At 37.9% G+C, this 14,052-nt stretch overlaps 1 non-coding gene across 1 annotated transcript; it reads right to left on the bottom strand.

The window, feature by feature from the left end:
• Positions 1-13,622: 13,622 nt before the first annotated feature.
• Positions 13,623-13,695, bottom strand: TRNAD-AUC (transfer RNA aspartic acid (anticodon AUC)). Its single transcript has one exon. It is a non-coding gene; the product is annotated as a tRNA-Asp (tRNA).
• Positions 13,696-14,052: the final 357 nt, after the last annotated feature.

Consider the following 14,052-nt stretch of genomic DNA (forward strand, 5'->3'; position numbering starts at 1 on the left):
TGCTTTGGGTGCAATCCAAACTAAGTTGGGGACAAAACCTTTCATCTCACATTTATAAATAAAAGGCTAAAAATGCAAAAGTCTCATTGAAGCAACACCGTGACTGAAAATCATTCACCCTAAAGAATAATAAGCCAATTATTATCTACAAAAAGCACATATATTTGGAATCAGATTTCTCTCTCTTAGATAGTCACAAAGAGTTAGAAATCAGAATAGTTGTTGCTTAAAGTTAAGGAAAATGATTGTCAAATTTTGAAAGAAGTGAAGGAAAATAAGAATTTATGTAAATTACTAACATCAGACCCTTACTAAGGTTATTGGGGAAGGGGATAGTAAGCAAGATGGCACTGAGTACTTAAAAGCTAAGGAGGAGGTAACCCTAGAAAGGTGATACAGAGCAGGGACAGAGACTGGGATGCCAGAAACCCTGAAGTTTGACAATGCTGTCTTCATATCTTTCCTGAATCTCTATTTCTTCATTTGTTCTTGAATTCACAGAAGATTTCTGGAGGTATCTGCAGCCTATAAAAACTGTATACACATAGAGGAATCTTGGAAGATGGCAGAATAGGAAGCACCAGGATTCTGTCTCTCTTCCTAGACAATTGTATCCTCAGAATCTGTCTGATCTAACTATTTTGGAACTCTGAAGTCTGTTGAAGATTTGCAACTTGCAGGGGGAAACTTGGATAGTAAATTACAGTTAATTTCAGTCAATTTCAGTTCTTAGCATAGTAGCAATTACCCATCCCCCACCCTTAACCACCCGGTAGGTAGGCAGCTGTGCATGTGTTCCTGGAGGAGCTTGCACACAGCTTCCAGGAGCCAGTGTGAGCAAAAAGGACCTTATTCTCCAAATATCATGGATCTGTTCTCTGACTGCTGATTGCTGCTTCTGATCACAGAAGTGCAGACAAAGAGGCAGGCAGTCATTGTTATAGCACCTCCCCCCCCCCACTAGTGAAAGCCCCTCCCCCTCTGGCTGAAGGTGACTTTAGGGGGATTTAAAAGGCTGGCACCCTTCCCCTATAGTTCATTTTTTACTTTTTTCCCCTTTTGGAACCCAAATATTAAAGACTGGGACATCCAAAAACAACTGTAAATACAGGGGAAATTAGAAGGTGACTGTGCAAGCCCAAGGCTCAGAAAAGATTCGAATGGACCTTAAGTTTACACCTCAGGCTGATCCCCAGCACAAAGACAGCACAGAGACAACAACAAAACAAAAATCAGCAAATCCTGGGAAAGGGGAGAATCTGATTTCCAGAGTTACCACATTATTACATTCAAATGTCCAGAGTTGAACTAAAAACAAAACAAAACAAGACAAAAAAAAAAAAAAAAAAAAAACACCACACTAGAGATACAAAGAAACAGCAAAGTATGGCCCATTCAAAGGGGAAAAAATCAACAGAAACTGTTTTTGAAAAAAACAGATGGCAGATCTACAAGACAAAGACCTTAAAATAACTATCTTAAAGATGTTCAAATAACTAAAGGAAGATATGGACAAAGTCAAGAAAACTACTGGTGAATGAAATGAAAATATTGATAAAGAGACAGAAAACCTAAAAAGAAACCAGAAAGAAATCTTGGAGCTGAAAATTACAATAATTGAAATGAAAACTTCACTAGAAGGATTCAAAGACAGATTTGAGTAGGCAGAAGAAAAATCAATGAACTTGAAGATAAGACAATGGAAGAGTCTGAAGAACAGAAAGAAAAAAGATTGAAGAAAAGTGAACAAAACTAGTGGGACATTACAAGTGGACTAACCTACGGATCATGGGAGTCCCAGAAGGAGAAGAGAGAGAAAGGGATTGAGAGAGTATTTGAAGAAATAATGGTTTAAAACTTTCTTAATTTAATTAAATATACAAGTATAAACATCCAAGAAGCTCAGTGAACTCTGAGTTAGATGAACTCAAAGACACATTAAGACACATTAAATGGCCCATACATATGTCTAAGTCACAATACCACAGATCTGCACACAGTGTTCTTTACGCCTTCTCTCTACCCCAAGCAACCTCACTTCCAATTTGACTCCACCCTCCTCCCACCATTTTCTTCACTTCTTTATCTTAGCCTAAAGATAAAGCTAGAGCAATGCACTCAATTCAGGAAAGTGTCACTTGGGTGGTTGAAGTTGACATGAATTACCAGAGATGGAATTAGCTCTCCAGAGGAATGCTTCTTAGGGCTACTCATGCCTGCAGTCTGACGTAAAGATTCCTCACTGGAGAGTTACAGGGGAGGCACTCTCTCTATCATCAAGAAATGGACAAATTAAGGGTAATCCATAAAATTCATCCACAAATTTGAGAAACTTTAATGTACAAGGAAGTTCTTTTGACATGGGCATGGTTGATGTTGCAGTAAACAATGAAAACAGGAGTGCATCCTATGAAGTCTAGAAATAGGAATGTTAAAGCAAAAAGATATGTCACTTTCTTTTAAGCAATCTACAGGAGGAAAACAACAGGAAAACTTGATCCACATTAAATATTCCTTAGGTGAGCTGGGTGAAAAGTTGTCTATGAATCTGAAGAAAATGTTAACATCTACCCAATATTATTGTGAATCCATAGTTCATATTCAAATTGCATTTGAATATTTGAAATATTCATTTCAAAGTTATTATATCTATAGTCCAAATTCAAAGGTAAGTGGTCTAAACATTCCAATTAATAGTTGAAAACCATTAGATTGGATTTTTTTTTAAAAAGCAATATCCAGCTATGAGGTGCCTACAGGAAATGCATTTTAAATATAAAAACACAAATATGTTAAAAGAAAAAAATGGAAAGATATACCATGTTATTAATCAGAAGAAAGAGCTATATTAATAGCAAACAAAGTAGATATCAAAGTAAAGGATTTTACCAGGAATAAAGAAAGTCATTTAACGATGATAAAGCTCATAACAATCTTAAATGTTTATGCACCTAATAATACTGCTTCCAAATACATTAAGCAAAAAGTGATAAAACTGCAAGAAGTAGACAAACCCACAATTATAGTCAGCAGTTTAATCAGTTTAATACCCCCACAGAAGATGTAAAAGATGTGCCCATTGAGAATTACAAAACTTTGTTGAAGGAAATTTTTAAAGACCTAAATAAACAGAGAGATATACCTTGTTCATGGATTGGAAGGCTTAATATTGTTAGGATGTCAATTCTCTCCAAATTAATTTATAAATTCAGTGCAATCCCCCCAAAAAATCCCAGCTGACCTTTTTTCTGGGGATTTTCTGGGAAAAACTGATTGTAAAATTCATATGGAGATGCAAATGACTGAGAATTGCCAAAACAATTTTGAAAAAGAACAAAGTTGGAGAGCAAATGCTACCAGATTTCAAGACTTACTTTAAAACTACAATAATCAAGAGTGTAATATTGTTCCCCAATCTTAGAAAGTTAAATATACACCTACCTTATAATCCAGCCATTTCTCCTGTAGATATTTATCCAAGAGATTCTTGAGGACACTTGTGTGGAGTGAGCTTAGAGCTAGGGCTTAACTCTCTAAATAGGTACCACATGTGGCCCTGTAGACTACAGTAGTATATCTTTTTCTGACTTATCAAATTTTTTAAATCTCTGTTTATCTTTACTTGTACTCAGAGACATGGCAAATACCTGGAGATATCTCTGACCTACACAACTGCACATAGATGTTAGGGTTTTGGTATACTATATTGTCTCCTGTTAAGCTTTAAAGGGAACATCTCAGTACTGTAAATAATTTCCCTTCTACTTTGGCCAATTTGATTCTAAGAACAATTTGTTCCCAGAAGACTCATTAAGTAAATTGTCACTGCACTTAAACGCAACTGAAGCACAAACTGTTGGATTTCAGCAAAACAGTTTATTATAAATAAGGCTTGTTACAAGTGTAGAAGCTCATTTTCTTCTAATATGACTTGGTTACAAGCGGTGACTAGACTCATCCCATCACTAAGCATTTAATCATCTGGCTTTTGCTCTTACCTTGGCAGTTGACAGTCCTCTTGGCTTTCCTGCAAGTTCACCTTTATTTTTATCAAGGACAAGAATTCTCATATTTCAGGTTTGGGAATATCATCGAACTTTAATCTCTGTTTGATGTTTGAATTCCCTCCACAATAGCTTGCAAAATGATCTTTCATCCTCTATCTCAAAAACTTAGTGTTAGGGAATTCACTATTTCTTATGGCAGTATATTTTATCTATGGATAGTTCTGGGTGTTTGAAAATACCTTCTTAAATTGAGCTGAAAAATATCTCCCCATAGCTCTTCCCCATTGGTTTTATAGCTATCCAAGGAGTACCATTGATCAAGTCAATGCTCTCTTCCTCATGACAGCTCTTCAAATGATAACACAGTTCTGTCATCCCCACACATCCTACTTTGGTCTGTTCTACATCCCCATTTCCTTCTTTAAGAGCCTTTGATCATCAGATAAATAACATTTACTAACATCACTCTTCCCACCAGGAAGATATTGATCCTACTATAACTAGAAACACATGAGCAATATCAAAAATCTTAATTCAGTCCACACAATTTTTTTTCTGAACTGCTAGTTCACACTTTATTTGTAGGATAAAACTGTTCTTGAAACTACCTAAATTTCCAAGTGTTCTGAAAAACACTTAAGCATCACCAGTAAAAATCACTTAATTCAGGCTGGAAATCACAGGTAGAAGAGTCAGAAGATTTTGAGAAGGATCTCAAAGTCTCTTGGCATCCTGCAAAGAGGCATCCTTAGACCCAGTTGCAGCTGGATGTACAATGGGGCTGTGTTCCATGAAAGGGACCCTTTGAGTCCTTCAGAGAAGGAAAGAGGAGTGTCTTGGTTTCTATTTCACCTAGTGTTTTTTTAATGGAAGCACTTTTTACATAAATTCTCACCTCAAGGTCAACTTTGGGAATCCACCTCACTATCTCACTTACTGCCATCAAGGGGGTCCTGGATATCAGTGAGTATTCTAGAATCCCATCCTGAAGGTCTACTTGCTAGGGCCACTCCTGGTACCAGTTATCTTAGTTTGGGTCCCTTGAAAGCAGACTCTTTAGGCTTTGGTACAAACAGTGTATTTGATACATCATCCTAGGAAGCAGGAGTAAAGGAGTGGGAAATGTGACATAGGTTTAGTGGAATCATTTCAGTGTCCTTGGTAGACGCACCCAACTGTCACTAACATGTTCCTCACTGCATTTGTATAACAAGTGTCTTCTAGGTTCTCCAGGGGACCATAATCAGTCAATAGGTTCTCAATCTTATGTAATAAGTCCATTGTAAAATACCCATTTCTCCAACGCTTTTGACCACTTCTTCAATACTCTAAGGCAGTTCCAGCTTCTCCACTCTCTTTATTGTCATTGTTTTCAAGCCTCAAGGAGCCATCTACACAACACACTAGGACCAGCTCCAGGTGTCCATGCCTAGATGTTAATCCTTGGTCACCATATCAGTAAACTCTATCTTATTTAGCCTTATAATCCAACCTGTCTCCAGTTCGCACCCTCAATATCCACTCCAGACATGTTTTCTCAGTTCCTACCAGTATTATTTATTATTATCCCAGTACTGCAACTTTTTTGGTGAATAATGCTACTCTTGAAGCATCGCCTGTATTTCCTCCACTGGACCATGTTGAGATCTGACCCTAACTAAAGGCCTAGAAGTCATGGGAGAGGTTCAGATAAACTTTGAAGAAGGTAAGTATCATCTTTCAAGGCATACACCTTGTGAGTCCTCTGCATGATCTCCAGCTAAAAAAAACCTGCTATTCTTGAGCAAAGAAGGCGGGGATAGAAGATGAGGGCCTCCTCCTCAGGCCCAGAGAGTTTAGAGAGACCTTTAGAGGATTCAAGTTTCTCAAGCACATCCACCCAGATGTCCTTATCCCAGAGCTCAGGGTCAGACTCTTTTACTGTCAGACCACGATTGTGATGTGAGAGATTTGCTGAGACAACCAATTCATCCTTCTCATAAGGCCCACTACTTTTGCAGTTAGTTCCCACCTCTGGTCTTCACCATGATCTGCCCTCCAACTACAGGAGTTAGAGTTCTCTTTAAACATTGCCAAAGAGGCTGTCTGATTTCCTTATGCCCTAAATTGGTAGTTGTCTCACATGAGCCTGTCATTTTCTCTCTTCAATACATTAGTGGCAAACAGTGACAGTCAACTAACTCCATGTCATTATAATTGATACTTCCCCCACAATTCTCAAATACTAAAAATGTCTTTCTTTCTTCCTTTCTTTTGATCTTTCAATGTTTCATCAACTCTTTATGTTGATGCAGAATGTGAAGCAATGGGAACTCTAATATGCTGATGACGTGAATTCATACAACTGTTTTGAAAACAGCTAACCATTAGCTATTAAAGCTAAAGACACACACTCTATGAACTAAAAATTCTAATTCCAGACATACACACAACACAACTGCATGCCCATATGCACTAGGATGTAAGATGAGAATGTTTTCTAGCAACACAATTCATAAAAACAAAAAATTGGAAACAATCCAAATTTCTATCAATGGTAGAATGGATAAATTGTGGTACAGATATACAGTAAAATGGGTGTTGGCTATCTATTGTATGTAACAAACCACCTCTGAAACTTAGTGACTTAAAACAACCTTTTATTTAGCTCACAGTTCCGTGGGTCAGCAATTTAGGCCAAGCTGAGCTGGAAAGTTCTTCTGGTTTCAGCTGAGCTCCCTCACATATCTGTGATCAGCTGTGGGTCAGTTTTGCTGATCTTGGCTAGACTCTTTCCCACTTCGAAGGCCTCAGTTCAGACAACAAAACTAACTCAGTTATGGTCCCCGTTTATTATGCTCCAGCTGGCTAGGCTGAGCTTATTCAAATGAAAGAGGCAGAGGTCCCAATACATAGATCAGAAGCACACAAGGGCTCTGGAGGCCGGGACTCATCACTGGCACATGGTCACTTTGACCTCATTCCATTGGCCAAAAGCAAGTCACGATGCCAGACCAGATTCAAGGGAAGAGAAAATAGACTACCTCTGTCCACAAAAGGAGTTTTCAAGTCACGTTGCAAAAGATGTGGGTGAAAAGGAGTGAAAAATTATGGGCATTTCTTTCATCTGCCACAGAAACTTAACTATATAGAAACTAAAAGCAATTAGCTACTGCTATACACAACACAGATGAACCTCACAAATGTTGAGTGAAATAAGCCAGACAAAGACGAATGCATACTATACTATCCTATTAATATAAAGTTCAGAAACAGGCAAAATTTAAGTGTAGTGTTATAGATACATGCTGAATTAAGCATTTTTTTAAGCAGTGAATTAATTATCATAAATATCAGAATGGTAGTCACTTTGGGATTGGTAGCTACTTTTAAGAAGAGTGGAAAGGCATTGCAATTAATACACAACACACCCGGGCTTCTGGGTTGTTGGCAGTGGTCCTTTTCCTAACCTGAGTGGTAATTACCCGGGTGATCATTTTAAATCAGTAAGTGGTAGATTTATGTTTTATTTTCCCTTGTGTTACATTTTATGATAAAAACTTAAATACTGTATGATATTGGCATAAGAACAAAAAGATGGACAATGGAACAAAGAACTGAGAAATAATTGATACCCACAGATGAGAATTTGATATACAGTAAATATTGCATCACAATTTAAAGACAACACACTGTTTAAAAGAGGGTGCTGAAAAAACTGGCTCACTAGACGGAGAGAAATAAAACTGAATCCCTACTCTCTAGAGGACACAAAGAGAGCTCCAGGGAGATCAAAGACCTCTAGGCAAAAGATTGTAAGTTAATGGTAAATATTGTGGATTAATATCTTCCTGATACACAAGGCAAGGAAGTACTTCTGACGAACAGCAAAAGAAGAAATTATAGCATCAAAGCTGATTAAGTAAATTGCATCAAATTAAGAAAATGTGTTCAATGAAGAACATCATGATCAAAGTTAACAAATGGATGACAAATTGAGTGTTAGTTGTTATACTTAAAACTAATTTTTTTAAACTGATATCTATCATGTACAAATGTTGCCTGAAAATAGGTTCTTGTCTTGAGCAGGAATGAATTCAAGAGTAAAGTGAAAGTTTTTCAGGGAGATACACACTCCATAGACAGAGTGCGGCCTCTCAGAAGGCAAGAGAGAGCGTGACCACAGAATACAGAGTTGTTAGTTTTTATGCGCTCGGTAATTTCATATGCTAATGAATAGAAGGATTATTCCAACTATTTGGGGGAAGAGGTGAGGATTTCCAGGAATTGGGCCCAGTCCACTTTTTGACCTTTTAAGGTCAAAAGCCCAGAAACTGTCAGTGCCTGTGGGTGTGCCGTGAGGCTCAAGGTCTATTTGAAGTTGAGACTTTCACCATCTAGGTTGATTACAAGTTTGTCCTGTCCTCAAATGCTTTGTCACTCCTTCAGTGGATGTGCCCTGCCCTCTTCCCTCCTATCTCACAAGGAACTCTTAAGAGATTAAAAATCAGGAACCCCAGAAGAAAAATGGACAAAAAAAATGAAAAGACAATTTGCAGAAGGAGAAATCAAAAGGCCTGGCAAGCATATGAAGAGACGCCCAAACTCCTTAGCTATCAGAGTAAAGCAAATTTTTAAAATAATATTATTTTATTCAGCTGGCAAAAATTATAAAGCTGAGTAATACCAAGTGTTGGCAGGGACTTCAGAAAGAGAGAGACCTCTTATGCTGTTGGTGGGAGCGCAGTCTGGAGAGTAATCGGGCAGTTCTTGGTTGTAGACCATTGTATTTCATGACCGGCAAGCCCCACTTCTGTATATATTTCTCAAAAAAAAATTCCCTCTCAAATTCAGATGAAGACATCTATAAAGATGTTCATTCCACTGTTTGTGGTGGTGAGGAGCTGGAGGTGACCCTGATGTCTATCCAAGAAGTAGACTGGAAGATGAGGAGTACCGTGCAGCAGTCAGAAGCAACAATTACACGTACCAGAGCGACAGGCATCATGCCGAGGGAAAGCAGGAAGAAAAGAATGAGATCTCTAGCATACACCACTTACATAAATTAATACATCACACCCAACAGACAATACACACCTTACAAGAACACATACAACTCAAAACACATTCACTGAACAGGATGGTTATCTATAAGGTGGAAAGAGGCAAATGAAAGTGGAGAATGGGTCCTACCCAAACCTATGAGTGCCATGAACCAAAGACTATAATGAACGCAATCCTCTATGTCCAGAATTCCCTCAAAAAAAAAAAAAAAAAAAGAAAACCTCAAAAAAAAAAAAAAGGAAAAGAATAGGAAGGTTTGAAAGGAAAAATATAATCTTTCTTCCTCCATGGCTTTTCTCTCCACACATCTGCTTTTAATCTGTGCGTCTGTGTGTCTGTGTGTCTGTGTGTGTAGCACATTTTCTAGGAAAATGCTGAATGCATTTACTAACATACGTTCGTAGGGACATGTAATTTTATTTATATCACATTGTTCTCTATTTTGTTCTCTTTGCTTCAGAATATACTTTGGACACCTTTCCCTTTGAGCACTTACAAATGGATCTCCTTTATGAACAGCTGTATTACGTTGATATACTCCAATTTAATTTTCCTACAAATAGATATTTAAGATTACTTTTTAAGTTGTTCACTATTAAACAAGTTAGCTTTTCAAATTGTTATTAAACAATGTCTTGCAAACATTCTTGCACATAGATTTATGGGAAATTTTAGCAAGCATATTCACAGTGTAAACCCCTAGTGGTGACTTCTCAATCGAAGCAGTCAAAATATACGTACACTTAAATGTTTGATAGATGTTGTCAAATTGCTTTCCCAAAGGTTGCAACAAAATAAAATCCCATCAAAAATATCTAAAAGTACCTATTTCCGCAGACTTTTGCCAGCTCTGCATATTATGAAGCTTTTTATTTTTTACCGATCTAAAATTTGAAAGATTGTATCCTTGTTGATGTTCTGATCTTCGTGTTTTTAAACATAAGTGAGATGAGTATGTATCCATAATTTTATAGACCATTTATATTTTTCCTGTGAACTGTCTGTTCTCACAACTTGCCTATTTTCTTTTGAGTTGTTTTACTTTCTTTCATTCATTTGCATGAGGGTTATTTTGCAAATTACGGCAATTAGCCATTTTATCATATGCTCTGCAACTACATTTTCACAGTCTGTCTTGTCTTTTGCCAAACAGAAGTTTTAAATTTTTTACACAAATTTATCAATCTGTTCCTTTATGGCTTCTGGGGAACAGATATTTTAAATTGTATTTTGTCACTTGGAAGTTTAAGTGCTTTTCTGAGAGGATTGATTAAAGTGTCTGAGGTGAAGAGGGAGGAGGGGAGTAGTTGAGACAGTCACAACTTATAGGCAGAACAAAGAATTTAAACCAAGAGGCAAGGGGGCGCTGGTGTCAGCAGGAATCGCAGCCCCACTGGGGCCAGTTCCCGACAGCAGCATCCCAGCAGAGCCTGCTAGGTCCAGTCACTTAACGGGAACTCTTAGCTCCCCCGGTGAGCAGCCCAAGCTGGTCCTGAGACTTGAGAAAACACACCTCGTGCTTCCTGGACACATCAGGGAAGGGACCTTCCCAAGTAACTGAGACATTTCAAAATAGGGTGTCATTAATTTCTCCAAAGAAGACATCCCGATGGCCAACGAGCATATGAAAAGATGCTCAATATCACTAATTATTAGAGATATGCAAATCAAAACTACAGTGAGGTATCACCTCACAGCAGTCAGAATAGCCATCATTAAAAAGTCTACAAATACTCAATGCTGGAGAGGATGTGGAGAAAAAGGAACCTTCCTACACTGTTGGTGGGAATGTAAATTGGTGCAGCCGCTATGGAGGACAGTATAGAGGTTCCTTAAAAAACTAAAAATACAGTGCATGATTGGCATACAAGAGGTCCTGAGTTCAATCCCCCAGTACCTCCATTTAAAAATAAATATATTATTATTTTTTAAAAAACCTAATTACTTCTCCCTAAAAAACAACAAAACCAAAAGAACCATGGAAAAGAAAGCAATTATAAGAAAAATTTAAAAAAATATATATATACATGTATATACAATTTTATATGACATTCTTAGGAGTCCTCTGCCTGAAGATGGGACAAACTGTTTTTTTCCTGGGACGGGAACACTGAGTTATACCTACATGATCTAAGTCATGTTACGATTTGTTCTGAATAAAATAACCAAAAAGATGAACAAGTTCTTGCAAGACCAGGTTCTAATGCCAGTTAACCTGTCAAGGATGCGAATCACTGTTCCTCTCAAAAGCATGTGTGGACTCACAGCCAGGAAAGCCAAATTACACTAGGCATACTTTGGTAAGAAACTACCTGGTAAAGAAGAATTGGTTTTGTTTTTTTAAGACTGACTCCAAAACTGGCTATGGAAGCCTGTATCTTGCTAATAAGACTTAGACATACAATATTTGAAAAAGAACAGGTATATCCTATTCCAAGGAATTAGGAACAGACACAAGGGAGAAGGGCAGGCGAGCAAGCCTTTAGGCAGCAGCCCAGGCTGAGCTTTGAGAGGCCCACCTGAAGGCAGGAGGGGGAAGGAGGCCCCATAGTTACCCTGGTTTTCACCTTCAGCCCACATTTATACACCCTCCTATGTTGTAGATGTGTTGGGTCGGGATGCAAAATTATTTGAGTTTAAATTCACAATGTTTAATCATCACTGAATCCATAAAACATGTCCATATATAAGATATGCATCTAAGATATATATATATAGATAGATATTAAGAGTCGGGGACTTGGAGACAGACCCCAGTGCTGATGAACAGTGATTATCTGTGGTTGGACAGGTTATTTAACTACTCTATGACCTGGTTTCCTTCTGTGTAAATGAGGACAGAATCACTTACTTCAATGGGTTTTTATAAAGATGAAAACACCTAATGAATCTGAGTTTGATACACAGCAAACACTCAAAAAAAAAAAAAAAAAGGAAAGAAAGAAAGTCTGTTGGACACCCCTCCACACACACACCGCCTTAGGAAGAAAGAGGCTGATGTAACAGAGAGCATCAGCTAGACCACACACCCAGTTTCTCCAGCCAAATCTCAGGCTCTGACTCTTCGGGTCGTGACATGCATCCTCACAGTGCCGTAAGAAGCTCGAGGCATCTGCAGAGAAGAGACATGTAATTTTTTTAAAGAAAATTCTGAACAATAAATGCAAATCTAACTCTGGAGAAGTATAAAATATCAATTCTGACCTTAAGGTACTATCAGCCTGATTGGGTGTGGGAGGAGGCATAGGGCTAAAACATAGAGTTTGGTTGGAAAGACCAAATAGGTGAATCAAATAAGGCTTCCCTGCAGACATGATTATCTCCAGAGGAGATGATGCCTGTGCTGAGTCCTGAGGAAAAGTAGGAACAATCCAGAAAATGAGGAGATACAAGCATAGAAATACAAGAAAGTTGTTATGTTTCTAGTAAAAGGAGCGTGTGAAGGCTAAGGGAAATGAAGCTAGGGAGATAGGTCAGGGACAAATCAACAAAATCCCAGTACGAGAAGCCAAGAATTTAAACTTTATCATAAAAGTCAATGGAGAGCTGTTGAATTTTAGCAATGAGATGGACTTGATCAGATCTTCACCTTGGAAAGATCACTCCAGCCTGGGGCTGGGGGTAAGAGTAGGGATTAACTGTGAAGGACATGAGGGATCTTACTGGAGAGATTAAAATGTTCTAAGACTGTCTCAGTGAGATTGTTTCACTCCTGGGCAACGTTACCGGAGATCATTCAATTGTATACTTAATTTTTACATGTAAGATATACTTCAATAAATTTTTTTTTGAAAAGAAATCAAGATCTTTCCAGATCTTCAACTTCCATATATGGTCTTTTCTAAAAAAATTATTTGCCTGAGAAAGTACTTGTGTTCAAGGTTATGTAAAATCGCCTTTCCTATCTCCCCTTACCAAGCTCAAAAAAGGGGAGAAAGTCATATTATTCCACTATGGTGTATTGGCGCAGAGTGAGAATACCTCCCAGTTGTCAACAAAGACTATTCTAGACATTGGTTTCTGGGATGCCCCATTTAATATTTAAATACCTTAGGGCTTCTAATCTTTCTCTAGCTTATTCTTAATTTTGTGAAGAATGTAGCCTGGTATTCAAAATTAAGTGTTTCAGCCTGTGTTGTGTTGTTCTGAATTCAGATATATTGTGGAATGAGGCAGTGGATGTGTGAACAATTTTTATTTAAGGACCTCGCCTTTGCACACACCTCAAGTCTCATCAAGGAACACATATGGGGAAGAGTTCTACAGGGGCAAAGCGAAGATAGCGTTGATACAAAACAGTCAATGCTGAAACTGGCATTTCCAAATATTTAAACATAAGCATTCTTTTCAGCTCTTCTCAACTCTCAATCCATAGGTTGTGCCATTAGCTAGGAAAAAACATTACCTTTGAACAGACGAAGCTGAACTGTTTAGAATGGTTTCTAATACTACCGAAATTTCAAGATATACTGATTAAAGTCATGAATAAAAATTTCACATGACTTCTTGCATTTTTAAAAAATTTGAGGGGGAGGTGTAATTGGGTTTTATTTATATATTTATTTATGTAAATGGAGGTACTGGGGATTGAACCCAGGACCTCGTGCATGATAAGCATACACTCTACCACTGAGCTATACCCTCCCCACTTTTTAAAAATATTTTTTGTGGGTTTTTTTGGGGGGGAGGGTAATTAGGCTTATTTATTTATTTATTTTATTTAATGGAGGTACTGAGGATCTAACCCATGACCTCATGCATGCTAAGCATGTGCTCTACCACTGAGCTATATCCTCCCCCTAAAATTTCACGACTTCTTCAGAGTCAATCTGAGTTTATCGGAAAGGTAGTTAAAGCTTATTTTATAGATTTGCATCATAAAATGCAAAGTCCAGTGCTATGATCGCTAACCAGTCTTGTGAGCCTTGATGCTGTCCCGCATCATACTCTAGCTCCATTTATTCTCCCCCTCTCTTGACAGCTGCTTCATGATTTCTCTTCT

This window comes from Camelus dromedarius, chromosome 5, assembly GCF_036321535.1.
Source record: "Camelus dromedarius isolate mCamDro1 chromosome 5, mCamDro1.pat, whole genome shotgun sequence".
Taxonomy (NCBI): Eukaryota; Metazoa; Chordata; class Mammalia; order Artiodactyla; family Camelidae; genus Camelus; species Camelus dromedarius.